Source organism: Pelecanus crispus, chromosome 8 (genome assembly GCF_030463565.1).
Source record: "Pelecanus crispus isolate bPelCri1 chromosome 8, bPelCri1.pri, whole genome shotgun sequence".
In the NCBI taxonomy this organism is placed as follows: Eukaryota; Metazoa; Chordata; class Aves; order Pelecaniformes; family Pelecanidae; genus Pelecanus; species Pelecanus crispus.
Genome location: NC_134650.1, coordinates 30,330,978 through 30,349,561, shown reverse-complemented (window position 1 = coordinate 30,349,561; position 18,584 = coordinate 30,330,978). Strand labels below are relative to the sequence as shown.

At 35.8% G+C, this 18,584-nt stretch overlaps 1 protein-coding gene across 1 annotated transcript in view; it reads left to right on the top strand.

Annotated features, from left to right (window-relative positions):
• Window positions 1–18,584, top strand: part of FTO (FTO alpha-ketoglutarate dependent dioxygenase) — a 261,777-nt gene that overhangs the window by 15,669 nt on the left and 227,524 nt on the right. The gene's annotated exons all lie outside the window — the stretch shown is intronic.

Genomic DNA, 18,584 nt, shown 5'->3' with positions numbered 1-18,584 from the left:
ATACCTTAAGGGAAGTGCTTTGTTGTCACCTATACTCTGTGCAGTACAAATATCAGCTTGTCACAGAGGTTGAGACCTTTGTAGTGCATTCTTTCAGGGTACAAATCTGTCTCTCTTCTGGCTTTAATACAATCGCTGTGAAATATCTGTATTAGGTAAAATAGAGGTTAAGGCACCTTAAGGGCACTGAATTCTTATCTTTTTTTTACTAGCAGTGGTGTCAACATGTACTAAAATGTGATGACCTACTCTCCTCTGATAAAAAGGAAAATGACCTGTCTACTGTGGATGGTGATAGAGTTGCCTGGGGCAGATTATATTGTCACCTTCTTTAGTATTGGTGTTTAAAAAAAAAAAAAAAAAGACAGGATATTTCTGTTTACCGTAGAAGTATTTGACATTTCTAGCTACTGATAAAATGTACTCGGGGTAGAAAGAAGGAACTGGTTTATGCTACTAAACAAGGTTGTGAAGAAATGCAGAGATTCTTTATTCTGTGAGCTCTTGGTATCACAGGACGCATGATACGCATCAAGAGATTCCTTCTGACTGCTTCAGACACTCAAGGTTCAAGTTCTGCATTTAACCCTGCTTTCTACTTGTCTGTGCCCTTTTGGTACACAAAGAGGTGACATCTCTCGAGTCGTGTCTTGAAATTCTGACGTACTTGTGTACTGTGCGACTTAAGAGTGTTTAATCATGCGCGTAGGTAATACAAGTTAACAGTATTTCTTATAGTTTGAATGTAATTGGTGTCCTATTTAATACCCTTTCTCTGTAGCATTCCAAAGCATTTATAGTTTTGTAACAATTAATTTAGCAGTCACTATGGTTAGTCATTTACTATAACTGTGACTGATGAAATATACAAATAGCTTTGAGAGTTGATTTAAACTGTAGAGCTGGAACATCTCAAACTGTTAAATGTGCTTTAAACTATTAGTAATATTTCTATGGCATTCTGTAAATTAAATGAAGGTGCTTTTCATGCTAATCAGAAACTGGAGTTAAGGATGAAGGAAAGATTTCTATTATGCTCTTTATCAATATTTAAGAATAGGGTGTGTTTCAGCATTTGTTCACACTTTGCAAGGTGGTGATGAAATGTAGAATATGCTTCTTGTGTGAGTTCCTTGCATAATAATTTTGTCTTTAGTTCGAAAGCTCAAAAATTTCTTTCTGAGATATGATGAAATAGGTCTGTAAGTTAGATTTGTTTACAGCATCCTCTTGGACGATAAGTGCAGCATCTTTTACCAGTGCTTTGCTGGGAGCTATATGGGCCTTATGCCTGAATCAGTCACTTTTGTAATTTATTCCTTATCAGTTAAAAAGCCTAAGAATGAATCAAGAGTTTGTTGAAGTAATGAAAATGTGTAAAGCTACCTTTATATAGTGTAACTTTTGAAAATTGAAAAATAAATTATGAATTTAAAATCTGGCCCCTTCGGTGGGCTAAATTGGTGCTTGCTGACTAGTGTTCAAAAAAAAAAAAAAAAGTTTTGTTGTTACAGGAATGAGACTCCAGGGGATAGGAAATCGACTTCCTATTGCCAAACTGATAGGGTTTTTTTTACACTTATGCACATTTTGGCCACAGACTTTTTTTGATGAGTGAAGTGAAGCTATGATATCCATAAGAGCAAGTGGAAGTTTCTTTAAAAAGCATGGGAGCCTTTTAAAGAAAGTGTAAAAAGCATAAGCTTTGGTCTAGTTTCTGCCATTTGCAAATTAAACTCATTAAACTATTTGTATCCTAAAGCTCTAAGTATTCATAAAGAAGATAGAAATCTGTTGGTATTGGGTTGAATTACAGCAGAATGATATGAAACTAGAAAGTCAACATTTAACTCATTTAAATCGGATCAATGAAGCGTGTCTTGTTAGATGCTGACAATTCTGCCATTATATTCTTCTTCTAAAGCCTAAACAATTTAGCTTTTTTTTCCCTAATTGTTCAGAAAAAAACTTTTAAAGCATGGAAGAGAGGAGATAGCCATCAGACCATCCTGAAAAAGGACTTTAAGCAGACAGTTCTTTTCAACTTGTTGAAATGGTACTTATGCTGGGACAATTTTGCCTCAGAAGTCTTCAGTTTCCTTGAATTTGGTGCTATGCTGTGGTATGAAGTTCTATAAAGTTGACTTCCGCTTGAAAGAATTTTGAGTGTGATGAGCTGCTGAATTAAATCAAGTTTATTTTAAACTATTTAAAGCATAGCAATATTTGTGGAAATATCAGTTTAATCCTTATACCTTTTTGGTATGGTTATAAACTGATATATGGATTAAAAAGTGAAAGAACAGTTAAGTCCGAAGAATTTGGATTTATCGTGTTGTAGAATATATTTAGCTACTACCTTTCTAGGATATCATTAGAAACAAAGTAAAAGCTCATTGCTTTACAGAACTTTCTTCTTTCAATTTCTACACGTATATAGAATTCAATATTACATTGTCTCATATTTCACTGGCCCTCATTTTACATGAGTTTGTCATTTAAAGTGTTTAGAAATTTGCATTAACAAGGCCACATATTTGTCATCTTTTTTGTTTGTTTCATAATCAGTGGGGGGGTTATTTTTTCAAAAATACTTTTATTCCAAGGAATTTAAGTCAAGAACTGGAGATAATCCAGTTCTTAAGAAAAATAAATTGAAGAATGAAGTCAGTTGTGGAGGCAGGCAATGAGTGATGAAGGAACAAAGTAAGAATTCATCAAATAGGAACTTGCTGGAAGATGGTAAAATATTAAGGCAATGTGATATTTTGGGGGGAAGATTAAATAAGCAGAAAAGTGACACAAAATTGAGTGATGGAGAATCAATAAAACGTGAATTAAAAAGCCAGACACCTAGTGAATTCCAGTGTAATATCTGAGCATTTATTTGACTTGAATGTAATCGGTGACTGTTATGTAAACTATATATAAATTTACATGTGTGTTTTGCTGTTTTTTAAAAGATTTGCTGTCACTTTCTGAAAAGGAACTGTTACGGTAAGGACATGTGAAGGGCTAAGACTATCCAAGTCTTACACTAACATGGCTGGAGAGAGTAGGTTGTGACTGCTATGGCAGAGTAGGAGTCGTCTTTTGCAAACTCAGCAGCCTGATCAGGAGAACACTTTTGCTCCTCTCTTCCTTGTTTCCCTCACCTTAAGTGATATTGGAGCTGAATTTTAGCAAAAGAAGGTTGTGGTTATGCTATTTTTTATATTCAGATAAATTCAGGTGAGGCTGTTTGGCAATGTAAGTGCATCAAATTTTTTTAAAGGTAAGTAATTTTTTCACTTCGGCACCTGCTAATTCTTGTTTTATGAAAAGCAGTGAGCAAGAGTAATTAATTGACACTGAGGAAAAACATGGAAGGTTTTTTTTTTAAGCATGGAATATTAACATAACTACAATTAAAAAAAAAAAAAAATTCCAAACAAGTAGTTGGGGGGAACACGTGGCCTGCTCATGCATAAGTACCTGCTGGGACTTGGCCATTGAGTCTTTTAGAGAGGTACCTGGCTGAAAAAGCCTCAACTACTCTGTCAGAGGAGAGAATGTTTAGGACCTCTTCACTTATTTTCAGAAAATCTCCTTTGCATGTGGAATCTTACCTACTCTTGTGAGCCTGGGCCTAATCTTCTGTCCTTTCTAATTTAGTTTTGGAATTCTTTGTTTGAGAATTCTAAATTTCATCTGCGTGTGCAAAATGGCAGAACTTTGCATGCGTAATAAAAGCTCAGTGACTTCTTGACAGTGCCAGTGGCATGATTAATTCCCATGCATAATATATTCAGTCATCCTGTGCATATGCAGTGACAACATAAGCAAAAGGGAGTGAAGGATCCCCATGGATGATGTCGGGGAGAGAGCTCTTGTCTTGCTGTCAAATATGTTTGCCTCTCCCTAAGTCCCCATAGATCTCTTTCTCCTTGGGCTCTGTGCCAATTGCAGCATCTTCCCCATCTGGTCAGTATCGTGAAGCTGGACCACACCTCAACCTCTTTCATCTCTAGCTGGCAAGTTTGTGTGGCTCTTGCTGAAGAGACAGAAAATGCAAGATGGATGGCATTTTCCTAAGGAGCCTTTATGTAATAATCCCTGGTGTTTGCCACATTGAGTCTTTTCCTGTTAATAAATTAGCACTGTTTACAGAAAATCACGCCGGGTGTTTTGACTGCCGCAATTTTGTATCAGATGACTTAGTGCCTCATATTCCAAATACTAGGGCTTTTATTGTGATTACTCTTAGAAATGAGCCAGACTTTTCTTGGCTAACCTTATGCTGTTACTCAGTTGTGTTTGTAGCATGCCATATAGTTTTTTGTGCTTCTACAGATAATTTCTAGGCATTATTACATGTACAGTAGTAAAAATGTCAACATATTGGAGGTAATTAAAAGATTTTTAACTAAGACCACCAAAGCTCTCAAACTAGAAAATTACCTCAATCTCTTTTCTGACATGAGCAGTTGCTCTTGCAGGCTCTAAACTGGGATCATGTGGTGCCTGCAAATGTTAACAAGAAACCTTAGAGAACTTCTACTGACAAGCCAGTATAGCTTTATGACATTATGCTGGTAAAACTGTGTGTGTCACATTTGTAGCTACATATGTGGAAAGGTATAGTACATTTTGCTAACTGTAGTTTCTAGGCAGGTATAGTGATTTGATGTCATGCTGCACATATTTCTGTGTCTTAGTAAACAAACTATTTATTGTATCTATCTCATTAAATTAATAAATCAAGTAGGTTTTGCGGCTGTGGTTTAGACAGTAACTGGATAAAGTATAATCTGAATTCTGGCTTGTTACCAGTGTTTATCAGTGATGAAAAATTACAGATTAGTCTGTGTTTCTATAATAAGAACATTTACACAATGGATATATTGTTACAGTTGTCATTTTAGTTCTGATTATTACTCAGTGTGTCTATTGCAATTTTCTCATTTACAGCTGTTATTGAGCTCCGTGTGTAATAGATGGAATTACTTTGTCCACCATTTATTTTATGAATAGCCTACAGAAACATTAGTGTTAATAATATTATCCACTTAATGTACACAACAGTTTATAATGTGGATAGATGAAGAATGTGTTGCACTGTTTAAATTTTATTGGAATGAGATAAATAGATCTAGTGCATTTTTGTTGGTAAATGCAGTGTTAAAGTCATCTGGTGGATTTTAAAAAAGTCAGTTCTAAGCAAAGTGATTGCAACTATTCTTATCAATATGGGGAATAAAATAATTTAGACTTAAAACTGGTTTGTTTGGCTTTTTAGCCAAGAGGACAATTTCCTTTTTAAAAGAAAAAAGTGAGAGTATCAGCTGTTCAAGTCCTTTTGTAAAGGGGTGTATTCTGCTAATAAAGGGAACTAGGCAGGAGAACTTCAACAATTTAGTTTCTTTGCCCAGTAGCAAGAAAGTGTACGCAAGATGCATATCTTATATTAAACATAGCTAAACTAAATTTACCAGTTTGGTAAATAGGACATAGAACTCTGCTTAAATAGGAAAAATAGCAGCCTGTACAGGAAGCAAAGTAAGGCCTTGTCCAATGTACTCTTCCCTTCTCAATTTAGGAATTTTGACGGTTTCTTACTTTTGTCTCATTGTTCACTTCATGCATGTACAGATTTGAGGAGCTTGCACAGCAGTGCTGATTCTTTTTCACAGTTGTGCTGACTCTAATTGTTTGCTCTTTTTCCCCACTGCTAATTCATGGTATAAGGATTGTGTACTTCAAGATGAGAGAGACACTGGACTGCCCCTCTAAAGCAGCAATTGAAGATTTCCATAGGGAAATATATCATATTGTAAAATTATGTTTTATGCTTGGATTGTCTAGTTGCCATTATTACTAGAGGAAGATGGTAAATAAGCAGCTTTGGGACTCCTCCAGTTTACATATAGGATTTGTCCATTTGCCTCCAGCCTTTGATTCACCTTTTGTTTTGTTTTCTAAGACTAAAAAATATTTGTGTGCTGTTGAAGCACAAGTTCCTTTTGTTTCTGATGAATCTCTTGCATCAGAAGGTGGGCATTAATCAAATTTTGGCTAAGTGGAAATGACTTTTAGGCAGTCAGCTTCCTAGCTATTCGTGTTCTTTATCTGCTCTTTTAGCTTAGAACAACATAGGAGGGCTTGGTTTTGTTGGCCTAAGAGGAAAATTATCTTCCCCCCCCCTTTCCTAGTTTTGGGTAATTCTGATTGTATGAAGGAGAAATTCCTTAGCCTGTTTCGTCTGATTAAATAGGGCTTCTCTAAGTTTACTTTTTAAGATACTGTTTCTGAAAATGTCATTTCATTACAGGTAGTAAGGATATGCTATGGTTTCATGAAAATGCATTGGAATATCAATTCAGTGCATAGAGGAACCATAATTAATAACCAAAATTTGAGGTTTTTTCCAGGTTTTTTTTTTCGGAATAGATAGGCACTTAACATTAGTTGGATATTTTCTGTTTATGTAGAAGTTACGCTGTTTGAGTCAGAGAAAATGAAGTTCAAGTTTCTGACAGCGGTATTTAAGTATGTAATGTAAGAATAGCAGTTCTGGTATTTTCCTTGCTGTGTTAAGACAAGTTTGATAGGTAGAGGTAGACCAACTTGTAAGGCTTTAAAAAGTAGACAAGGCTGAAGAAGGGCTTGTGTGCCCTAAAGCTAGTCTGACTTTGCCTAGTGATTCTGGGTGATCTTCTAAGACATACCTACAGATTTTACCTTGCCTCCAACTGTCACGGCTACCGTAGCATGATGTATTTTGGATTAGTTCCCCCCGCCCCCTTCATCGTGTACTTTATAATGGACAAGCTGCGCTGTGCAGAGCAGTTAGTCTTTGTTGCTGAAGCTGCGCAATTCATCTATTGGTTAACTCCACAGATATCAAAAGAACTCTGAGAGATCTTTGGCATGTTCAGTCTTGAATTTTTAATGAATTTTTTAATTCTATTTTTAACTATGTGGCAGATGGTTTAACTGAGTGTGTACAGGAAACTGTCTGTAATTTATGTACATCTAGTGGATTCTTCTACTAAATAAAATACCTACCCAGTCTCCCTGCCTTAAGAGGTATGTCTTTGTAGTTGTGTATTCACAAATTTCTTATCATTACCAATACTTAGTTGCTTAAACTCTGTCCATTCTGAGCCCCATTTAGTGTAGGGATTCATAATGAGCGGTGATCGACTAGAATTTTAGGACCACCAGAAGACTGCAGAGGGCTGTCTGGTATTTGCCTCTAGTCCCAAAAAAGTACCTGAAGCTTCAGTGAAAGGTAAAATGTGTGCACCACATACACAGCTTTGCTTCCAGCCCATTGTACAATATTGTCATTTTCTTTAAGATACCATGTTACCTGTTATTTGTTTGGGGCCATCTATAATTCTGTTGGAAAGTGAAGTTAATTTACTTCCAGCTTTTATGTGATAGTTTTCTCAAAAATGTGGAGCTTTTTAGAAGTTATGTAACATATAACAAATGAAGAATAGCACAAAATGGATATTTTAGCAGAGTAATTTTGGTATCTTCAGTGTTCTCTCTGGTTACTCTATCAGTTCTTTTCACAGATTTTTTTTTTTTTCTTTGCTTACTACAGAAGAATTACATCAAATGCAGGATAACAGAACACTGTCAAACTAAGAAGGTTTTATATGGACAGCATTAGACAGGAGCAGAAAGATCCAGTGCACTAATAGGCACACTCACATGAGCTACCTAGTCCATTGACAGTTTCTTCCTTTGTTCTCTGTCTCGACCCACTTTCTGCCAGTGATTTGTGACATATTTTGTAAGAGATCAAATAAGCCCTTGACACCTGATTGCAATGTAGTGCTTGTTTACAGTTGCATTTTTGAAGGACCTCTAGACGAGATGGAAGGTTTAACTTAAAGTAATTAAATTTGCATCTGCTCTGTGACAGGAATTTTCTTATGTATGCATCCTGTTGAGCAACTTTTACCATAATTGGCCATGAAGTACCAAAAGAAAGATGCAGGTAGACAAAATCATTGTTGCCTACAACTAAAATCTGTCATTGTATTTCATAAGGACTGGCTTGTACCTGGGTTTGTGCCTGGTTCTTTGAAAGATAGGAATGCCTACTTTTATTTGGAAGGGGGAAGGGAGAGATTTCCAAAGCATTAGACCTTTCTCTGGGTCCTTTCACACTGCTTTAGTGAGGCTAGATGTCTAAAATGCCTGTAGTTACATTAATCTCTTTCAGAATTACTTTGTTTTCGTGAATGTTAGTTACTATTTGTTTTGCTGTTATCTGCCTTTTTTCTTTGGCATGTCTACCTTTGTCCTTGGGCAGATTCCTGAGCTGCTTGATAGTTGTATAGCTAGGCACTGAACCTACTTTCTTTCATCATCTTGATTTTTCTTACCATTAAAGGTAGATCTGATGTGAGGTGATGTAGCTGTGCTGAAGTCACTGGCATTGTGCTCCCTTCAGTTGGATCCAAATTTAACCAGATGTTATCACTTCTACTTACATCTGCAGATGTCATTATTTTACAACAGACTGTTTTTGTTTATATGCTAGTTTAGGGACAAAATGAGTATTTGATTGAAATTATTAATGTGACAGTTTCCTGATGTTTAAGTCTTGAAACAATCTTGGAGGGAGATAGAGGACTGGAGAAATAAGCCTTAGGAAAACTGATTGATTTGGTCATATTCAAGGCAAAATTAGGAAATTGGAACTGGAAATTGAATAAAAGGTTCTTCTGATTCCAGGTCTGTTCTAACAGCATATCCTACTGGCTAGTACTTTATGATAATAGTAGCAATGACACCCCCCACAGGGAAAAAAAAGCTTTAGGAGATCTATGCTATCACTACAAAAATACAATGGAAAGTGTTTTTTTGTTTTGGGGGGTTGTCTTGTTGTCTTGTGTTGTTTTGGTTTGGTTTTGTTTTTTTTTTTTTCCCCTCCTTTCTCTCCAGCCATCTGTTACCAGTGCATTAAATGTTTAGTTGTCTTTTCAGAGATTTCAGTAGAAGATTTGTAGTGGCCATTGATAAGAATTGGCTATAACTTTTAAGTGTGTAATTGGCTTACTAGTTGACCAGTAGATTAAAAAAACATTGAAGCACTGAAGTCTCGGTTAGTGTCCCGCAGTATTCTTCATCTTACAGTAGCTCTTCAAAGCCTTAAGTGAGATATGAATCTCTGTTGTTCTACATACTATGAATGTGGTCTCTCCTAGTTGTGTGTAAAATGCTGATGTGATTAAATGTGGCATAGAATTTTTGTTCATATTGCACAGCCCAAAATTTCTGTGAGGTTTTTTTTTCCCCTCCTTATCACTTAGCTGTTTAGTTCAGATGAATAAGTGCTAGGTTGCTGTTAGTTGACAGAACTCTCAGGCAGTATTTAAATTCACTTTATTCTAGAACTATCTGTACATGACTTATGCTCCGTAGATTTTTTTTTTTTTTTAAAGCAAAGATTTTATTTGGGGAAATACTATGTTTTGTGTATCCAGTTCATCACGAATTGGTTAGTAGCCTGGTCGTTGTCAGCAAGCTTTTCTTAACATGCAATTTTGATGTAACTATCTATTCTCCAGACAGTACTTAAAACTATCATTGAGTTATGAAGTTTAATTTTTTTTTTACTGAGCAGCTGTCTAGTAATGTGCGATTCCCAGGATCCTCATGTTCCCTACCAACATGAGAATCTTTTTTTCTTTTATTGTGCTACAGGTCAGTGTTAATTCTTGTAAGTCAGAAGGCAACCAAAACACACTGAGTAGACTGAAGATAAGTAAGGTTCTTTTCTTATATTGTTTTAAATGTGGACCCTGCTTTGAAATATAAAGCTGAACTTGACAAATAACATTCTCTATTCTCATTTTAAAAGCTAAAGAACTATTGTATAGTTGCTTTGAATTTACCATTATTAATTCTTGCTCATTCTTTGTAGTATATTATGGCCAAATGCAGCTGATATGACGTAGCATGATGTACAATCGATATTGTTGAGATTCCTCCTGTCAGTGAGATTTGAAGTAACATGCCATGATGTTCACCTAGTACCACTTGAAGTGGTTTTATGAGGACCAAGAATTATTTGTGTCTTGCATGACCTGTCCTTATTGCTACGTTTGAGTACAACATAGGCTAGAAGAAGTAATTATTTTCAGCCTACTGACTACAAGCGAGATTAATAGCTTTTGAAAGGGCTGTAATGAAAAGCTGACCCAACTGGCTTTTGTATTATACCTTGTTTATCCTACTCTCATCTCTATCACCTTTGGGCTACAACAAAATGTAATTTATGTTAGCAGTGCTTCATAGAAGGTGAAAGGTCATATTTTTAATGAGGGTAGCCCTGATTGGGATTCAGGTTTTAAAATGTTGTGTGGTAGAGTACAGTCAACAAAGTCCATGTAAACAAAGTGATTGCAGAAAGGGGCAAGACCCTATTATTTGACAGGAAATAAGACCGCTTTCTTTTACTAGGCATTAGTAAAGTTCAATTAGCGGAAGTTAAATAACTAGAAAAAGGGATTTAACAAAATACCAGCATTGTGATGGTCAAGTCTAAGAAACCTTTGTCGTTTCAGTGGAGTGTTGGGTTCTTTATACTGAAAAAATGTTTTGCAGATAAGCAATTTCCTCTTTCTTATTTTGATGCCGTTTGCTGCAAACAACTTTAGATGTCTGTATCTATGTTATCTTTGACTTAAGCAGGGCAGAAATGAAATGACCACCTGTGCTTGTTCCAGGGAGAAATACGCTGTACAGTGCAACTGAGCTTGTCTGTATTTGGAAGGTTAACCATAGTACTCAACTGGTTTTGAGTTTTCCCTTTGGAAGGAAAAGTTGCATTATGTTCAAGTACAGTTTGTCAGGTTGAGCAATAGTGTCTATTAGTGCTGTGTTTGCTTTAGTAAACCCAAACTTTTGAGAGCTCTAGTGATAGACCAGGCTGCTGGATTTATTGAATGATATTAATATTAGAATTCACTATGTTGCTTACATAACCGTTTTTCACAGAACATGCTGCCTCCTCATAGAAGCCAAAATTGTTTGAAGTAGGTTATAACTTCAAGAGAATTCTAGTCAAGAGGAGTTTAGCAGGTGCAGGGGGAAGTTTTAAGGTGTAAGAGGAAGCTAAAGATTTCAACTTGGAGTAGTCAACAGCTGATTTGAAAGAAGTTCTTGGATTTGGGTTTTCAGCATTCAGATGCATACCCTGTGTTGACTGCTGCTTCCAATGAAAGCTCACTCTTGTCTTTCATTTGTGTATGTTTTTTACAAGTGACCAATTGCTTCAGTTATGTCCCAGAAAGGAATGGGAAACCCTTGAAAGTTTTTAATTTCGTTACTGTTTGTGGAAGCAACTTCTAACCTGGGTTTAGTTCAAAGTTTGCACAGAGAAGAATGGTGGAGAGAGCCTCTTCAGTTATTTACAGCCAAATTGCCCTTCATGGCGATACAGATTATCAAAATCTGAGCTTTTATGTGTTGGGCTTTTTACCATGTAAAAAGTTCTGTTACAGAACAGAGAATAATTGTTAGCTTTCCCGTATGACAGCATGGTAACTGATGGTAAATGTAGACTGTGTAACAGTAACCGCTTTGTGCAAAACCATAAGGCATATAGGATTCACTTTATGTGGGATTTCATAACACAAGTTTGCGAGGGCAGCAGTTTAGATTACGTAAGAGCTGCAAGACTTTGGAGAGGTTTTGTGCTGATGTCAGATGCTCCCCCCCCGCCCCCGCCCCGATTTTGCACTATTTTCTGTGTATCGTGCTGCATCATAATTAAATATTGGATTTTGCCCCTGTATAACATGAACTTTTTATTTTGTGGTGATATGTGAAGCAACGTACTGAGACCCTGTTCTAGCAGTTTGAACATTGGGTTTCTTCTCCCCAACACTCCTCCACTCCTGCAGTTGTACTTGACTGCCTTTTTAACCTAGGTCAGCCTTGCTATGCTGTCCTCCTGCAATGCTATTCCATGCTGCTGTCTCCCTTCTTCCTTACTGCAGCACTCCCCCGCGTCTTTGGGCTCCTGCTGTCTGTTGGCAAGGAACAGAATCACATGTTACTTTAAAGCAACATAATGTTGGGATTCCCCTTTTTTTCTTCAGTGTCATAGGTCTTGAACTACTAATGCAAATCTTCAAAATGATTCTTTTAAATTTACACTTGTTTTACATTATTTTATAATGAAGTTTTAGTGTTTAAAGAGAAGAAAGGAATTGAAGTTTTTCAAGTGATTAAGTATTAATTTTATTCACATTTAACCCTAATTTACATTAAGGATGTTAACTGAAAGGCAGATCTTTTGAATTCAACGTTTTCATTTCCTTCTAGCCTCATTGATGAATAGCTGGATCTTGTCATATGTTCATAAAGGGTGATGGTCCACTGGGATAGAAGAGTAATTGCGCTTTCTTGCACTTTCTAGGATGGTCTGTTTGTGATGCTGTTTCCTTAATTAAAAAAAAAAAAAACCCCTTTTGTCTAAACTAAAACTGAGAGTTGAAACAAAAAAGAGATATTTGAAACATTAGAGACACCGTCCTGCTTCTCATATAGCTAATTATTTTTCTTTTATTTCAACAACAACATTCTCCCTAAAAATTATGACAGTATTTTATTTCAAATATCTTCTTGTTGAAGGCTTCTCTTATGCTCATTTGAATGAGACTTTTATAAGCTCTCCCTGCTTAGGTGCTTCTGCTTAAGTCTTAAAAGCTTGAACAAACAGACCAGCCTTAAGCACATTGAAAACCCAGTCACTCCTGTATTGTCCTCATTTCGTGTGCAGGTGAAATTAAGGCTATAGATTATGAAACACTATGCTTTGTTTTATAGATTTCATATCCAGATTTCTCTTTTACATACAAACTGCGAGATTGATTTGAAGAGACCTGTTTAATCCTAGGCAAGCCTTTTGAGGACTCTGGCAATTTGTCTTGTCTGTCTTAACAGGACTTCAGTGTTTTGGAAACCTGATTTCTAAGGTATTCTATTGGAAGATGTATCAAGTGATAATATTGATGATAAAATCTTGTATTACACAGGTAATATCTATTTCATACAGTACTATGAATTTAGGTAAATACAAAAGTGATGCATGCAACTACAACTAGTGGTAAAACTGACTGCTGATGTTTATTTGTTTTCAGAGAATTACGTTAACTGAAATGCACTCAGTATACTGCTATTAAAATCTGTATGTTTTTACCGGGGAGTTCTGGTAACATAAAATTTATTTCTGTAACTTAAATTGTGTACAGAACCCTGAGTAAAAGTATAGTCTCAGTATTGCATAAACTGCTATAGCCTATTCCATGCGTTCAGTGCATATACTTGCACAAGTCAAATCCTAGTTTTGCAGACTCTACAGTTAGGCATTTTTGCAAATGATACAGACCTTTGTGCACAGTGTTTAATAAATTATTGAACTTTGAAAACCTTTGAGAAGTCGGGCCTGCATGTGACTGAGCAGTAGACATGAATAAACGTTATCCTCAAGTGTATCTAGCAGACAGTAATAGATGCTTGATCAGACCATATGAGCACTGAATGAATGATGGTAATAACATTAAATATTTACATATAGCAAAAGCAGCTTGACAGCAGAAAAGAAACTGTTTCTGCAGTAAGGTGAGTAGAACCCAGTGTAATATAGTATGCCTTTCTATAGGGCAACTTTCTGTTAATAACTAGCAGCATTTCTCTGTAAGACGCATATTACAAAAGTAGTTGTTTGGGACTCACAACTACTGTATTTCAGTCTACCTATTTTACACAACATTTTTTACAACATTTTAAAATCTGTGAATCTTTACTGTTATACAAGACAATTTTCAAGACTTCATTGGTATAATTTCCTGGTGTTGATACCACTTCATACCTACTATAATGTAAAAATGATTATGAAGTTCAAGAATAAGAATTAATAACTGGATGATAGTCAAATGTTTAATATTAACCAAAAGTACATTTTGACCTGTGTGTTATTAGAAGCTCAGAATCACTCTGCTTTACTTTACCTTACCTTCACATTGGATTTTCTAACATAGGAGCTGTCTTGAGAATTGTGTCTGAAAGTAAGTTGTATTGTGGCTATACTCAAAAGAATTCATGAAAGCAAGATGCAATATCCTTCTCTCTCCTGTCCTCTCCATTGCTGAGCAGTTTTGTAATCCATTGTATTGATGTCCAGAGTCCTTGAAGTGCATGATACTTGTTTATGTACCCTTGGGTTTTTTGGGGGGGGGAACCTGCAAATTATAATTGTAGAACAGTTGGTATTGCTTGCGCTGCACTTTTTAAAGTAGGTGACACTTGATTTTCTACATAATTTTAAAAGGAAATTACTGTATCAGAAGCATAGGATAACAACTTAATTTTTATACTGAAGAGTAGATTAATTTTGTTAGAGGGTCTTATGCTTTTTAAGGCTTTCCAAATAGCTTTCAGTTATAGGAAAGAAATGAAACAAAGGTGGCAGTAAATTGAATTTTTTTAAAATATTCTATGAAGGTTGTTTTACTATGGTGAGCCTGTTACATTTAATGATATGTCATGTAATTAAAACAAATTAATACTGAAAATGAAGTAAAATGGAGTACTATCAAGCCACTTTTTCATATATTCATTTTCTTGTAATAGCAAAAGAGAACATAGGCCACAATTTTAGAATTTGTTGCTTTAAGTCATCGCTGAGGTTGGTTTTTGTTTTGTTTTAATATTTTGTGGCAAAAATAATTCCTTGGAAGTGGATACTGGAAACTTTGTTTTACTTTTTTGCTTAGAATTCTTCCCCTGCTTACTGCTTTTGTTGGAAAGATGTTTAGCAATTCATTTCTTAGAGATGGCTTCAGCAGGGATAGCCATTCAATGTTGGTAAGTAATTAGCATCCTTGAGAATATGAATGATTATGAACGTTGAATATGTAAGGCATATGACCAGTTGAACATTGGTCAGTCAAACGTTTTTTGAGGTATAAAGGCAAATACATTTTTCCAGCTGTTAAGGAAAGAATCTTAATCCAGTGGAGGAAAGGGTTGGTATACTGCAAGGCGGAAAATGTCATATTCCTGCAAATATGTGAATGATATGTTTTACAAAAGAAATGTGAGAGAAATTTAATGTGACATGTTCTTTTCTTGGATGAGTTTTGCTTTGAGGTAGAAAGTTTTGCAGGTAATAGCTGTTCTGAGAAGCATTCCTCTGGGGCCGCAAAAATGATGTGGACTGCAGAGCTAGAATGTTGATAGCTTCATGCTAGTGGATGTGAGCAGAGATGTTTTGAATGGGGACTGAACTGAAGAGAAGCCCAAGTGGGCTCATTCCGCTGTCTAAAACTTCCCCTGTATTCCTTGTTTACTTCTTGGATATAAAGAATTGGAAATTATGCAGCACTTAACTTTTAAGATTGCATCTGGAATCTGGCTTTGAGGGCTGTGCATCTCAGGATCCTGAAGAAAAGATACCTATTTTGAAGTAGAAGATCTACATGTATCTCTCAAGGCAACTAGTGGTTTGGGATCTTTTTGGATGAAAACTTTTAACATGATGATCAGGAGTTACTCTAGTTTAAATCCTCTTTCTTTCTAACACAACTGCTGGTAGATAAAATGAATTATTGTAAAAGCAATAAAGTATGACAGATTCTTAAAAGCTTGGACAATAATAATATAATTTTGTGATCATCAAACTCTGGACTTTCTTTTTTTTTTTTTCTTTTCATTGCTATGGTAAACAGGGAGTTACGGTTGTTTTTTGCTGTTAATACTGCTTTCTTTCTCTTGTGGACTCTACAGTTCCTTAACTGTCACACTGTTGTTCATTGCTTTGTATCAGTGCGTCTTTCCCCCAGTCTCCTCATTTAAACTTTCCAAGATGTGATAGCAGTGAAAGTACTCCAGGAAGTACAAGTACTTTCTCCGAAGCTGGAAGTGTAATTTGAGAAGCCATGAGTAGAATTCTGTATGACATGTAAGGAACAAGATTATCTTCCTTTTTTATTTGCTATTTAAAGTAAGGACAATATTGATTCTTGTGGCAGCAGTTTAGGTCCTAAGGCAGGGTACAGATTAAAACATCTAAAGTATATTTGTAGTAGAGGTTTCCAAACTTAGTTACAGTGTGCTGCCCACTCACTGAGTGAAGCTTTTCCCAGTTGGAGTTTTAAAGGCTTTAGTCTTGCAGTATCTAGGCACTTTACATCATAACTATTTGCCTAGTACAACAGAAGGTTTAATCCACAAGGTTGTGTTGTCTTAATCTAACCAGCAAGGTGAGACTTTTAACTTGAGAATCATCTTTCATTGCACATCATTTCAGTGGGTTGGTTGGTTTTTTTTTTTTTAATGCAGATACATAAATGAAGAAGATTACTTTGTTTATCATACTATCTTCAGGGTCCAGACCCTGTAATAGTCAGGATCTCAGCACATGCAAAACCTTGCTAAAATCTCACATTTTGATTTCACTGAGTTTGGGGTAGGGAAATTACATTAGACAAAGTCTTTCTGCAAGTGTAGTTCTGTTGGAGCCTGTATAATGTTTTCATGAGCAATGTTTTAAAAGCTGTTATTCCTCCTCTTCATTCTTCCCCCTTACACTTCTCCTTGCTGCTTCAGAATTTGGAGAAATTATTTTTAAAGCAATCTCTAAGCATCTTTCTTTTAAATTTTATGATAGAGGTTATATTTCAATCAGAACAGGCACTTAGTGTCCTCCTGTAGTAGTAGGTCTGCCTTGTGGGGATTTTAGATTTTTTCAATTTTGTTTCCTTGTTCTGTAGTATGCAGTTCAAAAACGTACCCTAAAATACATTCGTTTCATTTAGCGTAATGAAGCTAAGAACATGAAATTTAGTCATGAGGCATTTGAAGTCGCAATTTAATGCCTGTAATAGGAAGCAGCTTTGTTGAGGGTGGATTTCTACTGAAATTAGTACTATAAAGTATTAATATGTTGCTGTCCATTTCATGATGATAGATGTGGGGTTCAGATGCAGAATTTGTAATTTATTCATCCATATATAAAGCATCCATAAAGAAATGGTGTCCTTGTGCTAAGTGGCTAGTGAACATAAGACTTTTACTCGCCTTTTCCTGTAAAAATTTTTTGATGTAAAAATGCAGAGACTGATGTTAGGAATTATATTAGCATCTTTTTTGCAACCTATGGTTTTAACTTGATCTAAGCATGTAAATTTATAATTTGTTTGCATTGATAGAAAGTTGTGCTGGTATTCAATACATACATTAATTTATATTCAGCATGAAGTATATTTCAGCATCTTCACAGCTTTTTTGGGCTAGGTTGCACTGCTAAGTTTAGTTTGCGTCAACCTAAACATTCAACTGCAGTACTAATCAGCAAAAGCACAACAGGACAACAGAGATGTGAAATGGCTGTAATCTCTGTTGTAGTGATAATAAATACAGTGGCAGAAGTATACAAAGTGTCAAGAGGCAAACAAGGAATGAATGTGCAAAGGTTACAGTCTCTAAAACACTTTCTTAAGCTGCGAAAGCACTCCAGATAAAATTAATAATAATAAATAAAGTCCTTTCAAACGGGGGAAAAAATCAGTTTGAAAACGATTAAGTTGATGGAATATTTTCCTAAAATCAATTTCATTAAATAACCAAGTTATCTAAACCTTCTTGTGCGTAGTATAGGCTTTAAAATATACTGGTTTTTGTCCTTTTCTGCAAGGCTTTTCTCTTTGGTGGTTTGTGGGTTTTTTTGACTGTAAGATCAGGTTGTAATAAAAATGTTTGTAACGCTTTATCAGCTATTTAAGGAAGGATATGCTTTAGTTATAAAGAAAGGGGAGGAGTTTGTCTTATCATGACCTTTCTTTGTCTGTCTTGTCTTGGCAAAGAGTGAGGCTTCTATTCGGTACTGTGTGGACTCCACACTTGAGCCGAATTAGCTTTTGAACTTTTCATGCATTATAAATCTTAAGAGACAATAAAGTTAAAGTGCACATCACTAGGTGGCACTGAAACATCGTTGTATGCCAAGTACAGTCTTGAGCTCTTCATCTGCGCTACTAGGGCTGCCTGGATTTGTAAGTGTCAGGGAAATTGTTTTATTGTTAAAGGGCATAGTGTAATATATTCATCTCCATCCAAGGCAGCCATTTAATGCCCTGAAACATGCCCTGTCACAGCTCTGGCCTGTTGACTATGCTTATTTGGTATAATAATTAGCAGAAATTCTCACTAACAGCAGTACTTACTAACACCTCACATTTTCCTCTGTGTTTTTGTACGTGATGGATTGTGCATTCTATGAATAAAGTTAAGCGGGTCACAGCCTAAGTCCTGTACAACACAGCTATTTTCTGCACAATAGTTTTGAATAGATATATATTAACTCCTTTTTAATCCCTGTGGTGTGTAATGCTAACAAATTTGAGCCTTTTTGTAATAGGCTATTGAAAACTTGTAAGCACAGAACAGTTAACTTGTCAACTTAAAGAACAAAAGAAATGGAACAAGGATCTATATAGAGTATAGAGTACACTATCTTTTAACAATGGCATGCTTTGGAAGCCTGTTTTAACGCTTTATGAAGTTTGGTA